Source organism: Scyliorhinus torazame, chromosome 13, assembly GCF_047496885.1.
Source record: "Scyliorhinus torazame isolate Kashiwa2021f chromosome 13, sScyTor2.1, whole genome shotgun sequence".
NCBI classification, from domain to species: Eukaryota; Metazoa; Chordata; class Chondrichthyes; order Carcharhiniformes; family Scyliorhinidae; genus Scyliorhinus; species Scyliorhinus torazame.
In genome coordinates, this window is record NC_092719.1 from 25,389,493 (window position 1) to 25,398,470 (window position 8,978).

Here is an 8,978-nt window from a genome sequence, read left to right on the forward strand (position 1 = left end):
TGCCCTCGGTCTCAGTTGAGTGGGGCTTGAACCAACAACCCTCAGACTTAGAGATGAGTTTTGCAATCATCTGAGCCAGGCCTGATATCCAGGTTCCCTGTGGCATTATAACTGACTTTAGTGCTTCTGGACAGGAAGATAGACAAACGAGCAATCTGATGCACAATCAATTACTCTCGAGACAAGGTGAGTCATAACTAATAGGCTTTAATCTGCTAGAACTCTTCCCCAGCAGCTTCGATACAGAAAGTGAAGGCTGCTGGGACGGCATCGGTTCTTATACTCCGCCTCTCAGGGCGGCGATATGTACATCAGCCAATGGTAGACTCCTGGATCTAGCCAATGGTCATCCACCTCTCAGGTACCGCAGTACCTGGTATTACCACACAATCTCTTGATCACTGATTAAAGCACTTGCTATAAAGTTGCGATGCCTCCTGGGGCCAAATATCTTCCTATCCTTTACTGTGCACATACACACCCAAAGAATGACCAACTGGAAGAGAGATGGGAAGGTTTTCAGTGTCCCTGGATCTACACTTCCAGTATGCGGTCGCTTTCAGCGCGAAGGAAAGGAACGGGGGCAATAAAGGGGGATCTAAGGTGAGGCAATTTTCATGTTGTTTCTTTCTTATTCTCCACAGGTCAATCAGTGGGACTTTCCCGACGAGGCAATCGGAGGTTAAATCTTCTCAAGTTTTCTCTCTTGAATCTTTTTGCGGTCTGGGCTTGCTGTTCCTTTGTCTGACAATCAGGAAGCCCTTACCCCAAAAAGTATTTGCGTGGGATACAGTCTGCGAAGGGGGCATCACCCAACACAGCCAGCAGGTGCCAACCGCCTTCTCAGCAGAGCATTCTGAAGAGACACAAATGTCAACAGCCATGCAGAACGACAGAAAACAGCTCTTATTCCACAAGCGGGTTTTCCCTCTTGAGGGAAAGGAAGATGTGGGCGAAGGAGAATTAAGAAAATAGTGAGATGGAGAGTTACGGGGAATGGACAGTTAGTGCGACGGGATAAGAGGCAAAGATAGAGATGCCTACTTTATAATGGGAGACTGTATGCATAGGTAATAACGTAAAGCAGGAAAATCATGGAGGGACATTCCCTTTCCGTGAGATTTCCATGAAACCCCCTTAGCGACACTGTTGTCCCCATCACGTAAGGACACTTCTCTGACTTTTGTACATTCCCAGAAGATTGTGCCTCACCCTGTAGAGAATGTTCCTCATGATGATTGTGCCTCACCCTGTAGAGAATGTTCCTCATGATGATTGTGCCTCACCCTGTAGAGAATGTTCCTCATGATGATTGTGCCTCACCCTGTCGAGAATGTTCCTCATGATGATTGTGCCTCACCCTGTCGAGAATGTTCCTCATGATGATTGTGCCTCACCCTGTAGAGAATGTTCCTCATGATGATTGTGCCTCACCCTGTCGAGAATGTTCCTCATGATGATTGTGCCTCACCCTGTCGAGAATGTTCCTCATGATGATTGTGCCTCACCCTGTCGAGAATGTTCCTCATGATGATTGTGCCTCACCCTGTCGAGAATGTTCCTCATGATGATTCATGGAGGGACATTCCCTTTCCGTGAGATTTCCATGAAACCCCCTTAGCGACACTGTTGTCCCCATCACGTAAGGACACTTCTCTGACTTTTGTACATTCCCAGAAGATTGTGCCTCACCCTGTCGAGAATGTTCCTCATGATGATTGTGCCTCACCCTGTCGAGAATGTTCCTCATGATGATTGTGCCTCACCCTGTCGAGAATGTTCCTCATGATGATTGTGCCTCACCCTGTAGAGAATGTTCCTCATGATGATTCACGGCTATCTTCACCCTCCCTGGTGTAGTTTCATGGGAAATTCTCTTCACTCTGCCGTGGGTTTCACAGGTGAGGATCCCACGGAGGAAGACTTCGGTTGATATCTCTGATTTGTGGAAATCACTGGGTTTCAGTATGGATTGACATTGGTAGACCTGGGCTGGCCCCTCTGTATTCTGTAATATTCTTTCCTCATTTCTGTTTATCGCTGGACAATGTCAATACCATCGGTTTATATTAAAGAGCAGAAAAAGTGGAATTATTGAGCAAACCTTTATAAAACCTCTGGATTAATCATTTCTCAGAAATAAGTAACAATAATTGAGATAGGCACAAAAAACATGATGGAATAAAAGCATGGAATTCCAAGTGTTGCCCAGAGACACATTGCAGAAATAAATAGAATATCGTGGAAAACCATGAACACATCGAAATGTAGGAGCTGAAGATTTTTCAGCCCCTCGAGCCTGTTCTATTCCATTCAATTAGATCTTAGCGGATATGTATTTTAACTCTATCAACATGCCTTAGTTCCATGTCTCTTAGTATCTTATCTAAGAGAAGTCTAACATTGAAAATTTACAGCAGAGGAGGAGGTCATTCAGCCCATCGTGTCTTTGTTAGCTGACTAAACGTTAGCCAGCCTAATCCCATTTTCCAATTAAGAGCAAGTATGTAATGTTAAAGCTATATCTATAAAACACTAGTTTGGCCACAAGTAGAGGACCAAATACTTGGATATGCCCTTGAAATTCTGTAACCTACATGGTTATAGGCCAAGAGTTGGAAAATGGGATTAAACTGATACCCATGCAAACACGGGGAGAATGTGCAAACTACACATGGACAGTGACCCAGGGCCGGGATTCAAACCCGGGTCCTCAGCGTCGCAGTCCCAGTGCTAACCACTGCGTCACGTGCCGCCCCTGCAAATTATTAATAAAATTCGTATCGTCCCAGTTCGGAGCTTGGATATTAAGCAGAACCGCCAGAGTGTCCGCCAGAGAGGCAGAGACAATAACGTCTGCCACTGCGGTCAGCCAGGAACCTAGTTACAGAAAACTGAAACCTTTCGTTAATTAATATTGCCACACTCTGGGCTCTACATTCGAAGCCTGAATGAAAGTCTTGTCCCACCCGTCCCTTCTCCAGCCTTGTCTGGTCTCTGACTCGCAAATGAGTCTCCTGCAAAAAGCACCACATCGGAATTTAAACTCTTACAATGAGCACATATTCCCGACCTTTTCATTGGGACATTCAACTCCCTGACATTCCAGGGGACCAAACAAAGTGGGAGTCTCACACTCCCCCTCCCCCAATCCATTTGTCAGCCATTTCTACCAAGAGAGATTGTCCAACAGACACAAAAATGGTCCAACAACCAGCCCCATCCAAGATAGCTGCCAAACCAAATCACGTGACTAAAGGAATCTACCCCCACCACCATCCCCCCTCATCCTCGCCCTCGACCCCACCCAAATATGCGTACAGGTAACAGCAAGATAAACATAAACAATTAAAATCGACTTTTAACAAATCTAAACCCAAACAATTATCATTATCTAAAAGCAAAACTGCTATAATGAGCTGCAGTCAACCCTTCAACACCGCTCCCATTAGCTAACTCTTAGATTAGCAGGGGGGCTCCCAACTAGAGTGACATAAAATGGCTACACACAACAAAATATTACAACCCCATAAACCATTGCAGTCCAACAAGGAGCTATATATTTTCATAACAAGCAGAACACAATCCCACATAGAACTAAATCCCAACCCTGAGCCCAAAATGTAACCCCAACAAGAAAGGGAAAATGGAAAAATAAACACGGAACCCCACCAATTCAACATGTCCGTCCCCAACACCCAAGAAACACGATCACACCGCTACCGATCCATGTTTCTTTGCAAAGGAATCTGGCTTCCATGGCGCATTAAATAAATAGTCTTTTCCCTCGAAAGTCACTCTTAACCACGCCAGTTATACCACACTGAATTGGACTCTGCTTTTTACAGGGCAGCCGTGGCTTTGTTGAACCAGCCCTCTCCTTCACCAGCTCCGCTCCCACGCCCTGGTAAAACCTGATGGCCTTTCCACTTAAAATCGCAATGCTCCCTCATCCATCTCAGAACCCACTCTTTCTCTTTGAAGCTATGAAACATCACTATTACCACACACGGTGGATCTTCAAGGCAAGGCCTCTGCTGGAGTATATGGTGGGCCCGATCCAACTCAGGACAGGATGTGAATCCACCCTCTCCCACCATCTTCATCTATACAGAATCCTTATCCCACTAATTATGTGGTTTTCAAAAGAAGATACCCCCCTTTAACGACAAAAAAAGGGCCAAAAGTGAAGCACTCTAGTGGAAGCCACCTCGTGCATGGCTTCCCCCTGACATAACACCACCGGACGTCCTCAAAGTTTTCTTAATTGTGGTAATGATGGAGCACGATTTTCTCTGCACATTGTGTGAAATAAAATAATCCTGGGTCAGTACATTGGCCCAATTACAAAGATCGTGATTTCATCATACACATGGAAACATCTCTCTCCCATAAGTCACAGTGCCAGGAGCCCTGTTGGTCTGGTGGTTTTTTATTGTGATATCTGCAGTTTAGAGCTAATTTGGACCTGGATGATCTGTAGAATATAAGTGCAATTAGATCCTTGGATGTTCTTTCCCAAAGCTCCCCATCATGCCACAGCAAGACAATGTAATAAGACATCAGGGGTTTGCATTTCCAGCTTCCCCTCTAGCACAGCAGCTCAATGTACCCAATGTGGCCAGAGATCTGGTGGGGTTAAATATCGTGTCCGTTTACTGGATCTGGGCCATGATTGAATTTTAACGTTATTTTCCCTTTGGTTAACATTAAACATCTAATCAAGGTGTTTAAAATCTGCCATTTTTATGGCACATCACTGAGATCCCTTTTAAAACTGCACCAAACTCAACCTACAGGACTGTATAAAACTAGGGGAGGAGGATTGTGAAATGCTTCTTGGAGCAGGGTAATAAGCCCAGGCCAGAAACCAGGACAGAGTCTGAATTAAAATGCATTGGCAAGTGTGTTCAATTGTTTTATATCAGAATGTTTTGTGTGAACATATTCATTGTGGACCAGCCATATAAATAGTATACAGCAGATTAGAGTATTAGAATTGTGTGGAGTAACTCACCTCCTAATTATCCAGTGTAATGGAATACTCTCCACTTGCCTGGATGTGTGCAGCTCCAATAACACTCGGCTCGACACCAGCCAGGACACAGCAGCCCGCTTGATTTGCAACCCATCCAGCACCTCCAACATTAACTCCTCCCACCACCGAGCCACAGTAGCAGCAGAGCGTCCCATCTTCAAGTTGTGCTGTAACAGGTTTCACTGCAACACCACACCAAGGTTCCTTCAACAGCGCCTTCCAAACTCGTGACCTGTACCAGAAAGACCAAGGAAGAATGGGAACACCCACCACCTGCAAGTTCCCTTACAAGTCACACACTACCCTGACTTGAAACGATATCACCGCTCCTTCACTGTCACTGGGCCAAAATCCTAGAACTCCCTTCCCAACAACACTGTGGGTGTTCCTACACCATATCGACTGCAGCGGTTCAAGAAGGTGGCTCACCACCATCTTCTCAAGGGTGAGTATGGAGGTGTAGAGATCTACCGTGCGGATCTAGTGGCACTTGCGAACACTGAAACTCAGTAGGTATTTGAGTTAACACGTCTCAGGTGCAAATAAGAATTGTTTTATTAACTCTAGTTGATTACAATTGAGAATCATTTAAATCTTATTCTCTAATAAGTCCAGCTAGCAAAGGACTCAAAGAGAAGCAATTTTGTAGACAATTCAACTTTCAAATAATACAGAAATGATTTTCTTGCTTACGGCAAACAGCTTGCAATAACTTCAAAAGTCAGAGTTAGAAAGTAATATGAAAGACAGCGAGACAGCGAATAGTTAAGCCAAAGTATAGATTGTTTCCGGAATGGAATATGGCCGTACGAACTATCATGGTTATACTAAATCATATCAGTCTTTAGCCATCTAGCTCTTCCCCTATGTAATCCTAATTGGTTTGGGTTAGAATCAGATAATTTGGTTTGACGTTCAGCTGTCTGTCTGTAATGTGCAACATTAACTTGAAATGTTTCATTAATGAATTCTTATATGTGCTATGGAATGCGATTCAGTGCCGTTATCACAAGCAGCCTGAATTGGATTATGGCTGACTTGACTGTTAAGACAATGGCTCCTTTAGGTTCCATGCTGCTGCCATGGAGCCTTCCCTATCCTTGGTCACTTTGTCTTGTAAATGTATTTGTTAGCTGAATAAGAATGCTGTTTTAATCCATCTGTTTCTGTGTTCTGTTGAAGCTATGTTTTGCATGCTGAATGTGTGTTTTGAAATGACCTGAGGTTATGAGTGAGTTTTAAAATGGGTATTTAATAGACTAGAGGCTTAATGCTAAATAGCTAACTTTTACCTATCATTTTTAACTATTTTACCTATCAGGTGTGTTAGAAAATAGCTGACTTCTACAGTCGGCCCTTTTGATAAATCAAAAGAATAAGTGAGATATTATCACAATAAGATAAAAGACACCATTAATGCGATAGGATAGGTAAAAGCGCAAACAATAACTCATTCATATTGTCATTGCAGTTTTAAACAATAGAGTGGGCAAGCATTGCATTACAAGCATTTCAGCAAAAATTATTATAATTCTTAAAGAATCATTATTATAAAATAACAATTAATAAATTAATCAAATTTGATTCTACTGATTCAGTATTAATATATATATTAACAATATGTTAATAATACAGTCAAATAATTGATTGATCAGTAACATTTCAACAATAATAATGCATTTCTATTTCATCTAATGGTGGTGCAGTTGGGTTAACGTGAATCATTCTGACAGTTGGTCCCCTGTTTAGCGAATAGTCCTTTGATGCACTTGATACATTGGCATTTTATGTAAATGATGAATCCAGCTATACAGGAGAATAAGATTATTCTTACTGTGGACATTCCAGTGTGCCCCAACCACCCGCAAAGTTTATCCCAGAGAGGGATAACCGGGGATGGATCAAGTTTCTTGATTTCTTTGTGGATATGTGATGCGAGGTCTTTAACTTCTTTTGAGTTATCTGGAATGAAAGTGCAACACTCTGCACCAATCAGGGCGCAGGTGCCACCTATTTTGGCAAGCACATAGTCAAGTGCCATTCGATTTTGTAATGCCACTGTTCGAATTGCTCGCATTTCGTCAGAAATTTTACCTCGGGCAGTGGCGGTGTAATCTGCTACATTTTGTATGATGGTCGATAGTTTACTCAATTCATTGCCCAGCCTTATTTCCCAATAGAAAGGAATAATTCTAGCATAAATTGCATCTCTTAAGGTAATGGAACGTTTATTTCTTCGAGTGGCTGGTTCTGAAACATAAAGGAGATGAGGAAAATGACGGATAGCAGGTACTAAGTATCCTAAATAGCAAGATCCTGACCAGTATTTTGGGAGCCAGGCATAGGCTCTATCATCGCAAATAAAATAAGTCCCATTATAAGCAGAGTATAAGTAAATATCTTCCAAGTACCAATGATCTGAGGATGTTTTATTATTTGTGAGGTTGTGTATGCCTGTTATTGTTAAGGACCGTTTAATTCTTTGTAATAAATCTTACGTACATTTATAGGCTGTGTTAACATCTAAATAATTAGTACAAACACTATTGCCCATTTTCATCCCTTTAGAGTGATTACTAATGAGGCATATTGATCCTTTTTGTTTAATATTAGTTGGGAGGCTAATACATTGAGGATTTTTGTTAGGGTTATATTTAAGTTGATGCCATCCTGAAAAGGTGTTTAGTGGATAGCCTGCAGATTTCCAAAAGTTAATAAATTTCTTTAGATAAATCTTGTACCTTCCTTTTTCACATGAATATGCTCCAGAACGGATCACTACAGAGCGAGGGACACTTTGATAGATGTACCATTCTGCTGTTTCTGAAGCATTAAAGGGAATAGTTAGAAAGGGAATACCCTCTCCTGAGTTAGTAGGGGTTGCAATGCACATTGGAAATGTTGAAATTTTTAGCATATATCTTAGATGTGTAAAGGAATGTGTTATTCAGTTCTGGTACAACATTTACAAAGCCAATCAAATAACTGAGAATGAATATTACGGTAAACATTTTTACAGATCTTAATACTTATACACGCGCTTAACATGTGATGTGTGGATCCAACTTTTCTTTCCTTAGTATTGCTTAAAACATTGATATACGGATTTAAAAATTGATATTATGATTAGATAATTCAGTAATAAACAATTAATAATAATAATTTCATGTATACAAATAAAATGATCATACAGTAAAAAGTTGAGTATATGATTTAGAAATAAATGGTAACATGATTATCAAAATTGATTATGTAGTTTAGTAATAAATTATCAATAATAATTCACTAATAAATGAATAATAATGCAGTAAATAATAGTTCAACAGAAACTTTCCATTTTGATGTTATCGGCTGGTGGTGCATATGAATTAATATGAACCATGTGGATTGGTGGGGCACTATGGGTAGGCATGCATTAGCCAAAGTATCTGATCAGCAACATTAGTACGTAAATGATAAGTCCAAATGTGCAAAATAGGAAAAGTCCCTTAATGATGATAATTCCTGTGCCACCCAACCAATTGGAAAGTCAACCCCAAAGAGTGTAATCAAAGGATTGGTCAAGTTTTTTTTAAAATGGGAATTGGATGTGAATTGCCAAGTCTTTGACATCTTCTGGATTATACACAAAAGCCTGCTGAAAAGGTTAATTTCCCTGCAGAGACAAAAAAAGATGTATAGCTTGGAATGATGCCATTCGCATCTCGAAACGTTTTTTTATATTTGTCACTCAAATGGACTGGGAGCAAAAGGTGGATTGCTGCCAAATTACTGCTTATCAAATATCTTAGAACGATGTGTTCTCTTGGAACATAGATTTACTTTTAATAAAAATGGTGTGTTGTTTTCCTAAAAACAGCTTCCTCATTGTCTGAAGTTTTCATTTTCAAACTAATTTTAAACATTTATTTTAAAATATCAAACACAATAACTTATTGAA

At 41.0% G+C, this 8,978-nt stretch overlaps 1 long non-coding RNA gene across 1 annotated transcript in view; it reads left to right on the forward strand.

Moving 5' to 3' along the window:
• LOC140387668 (uncharacterized) overlaps positions 1–2,091 on the forward strand; it is a 138,191-nt gene extending 136,100 nt beyond the window's left edge. Inside the window, exon 4 of the long non-coding RNA XR_011933935.1 lies at positions 645–2,091. This is a non-coding gene — a long non-coding RNA (uncharacterized lncRNA). The remainder of the gene's footprint in view (positions 1–644) is intronic.
• Positions 2,092–8,978: the final 6,887 nt, after the last annotated feature.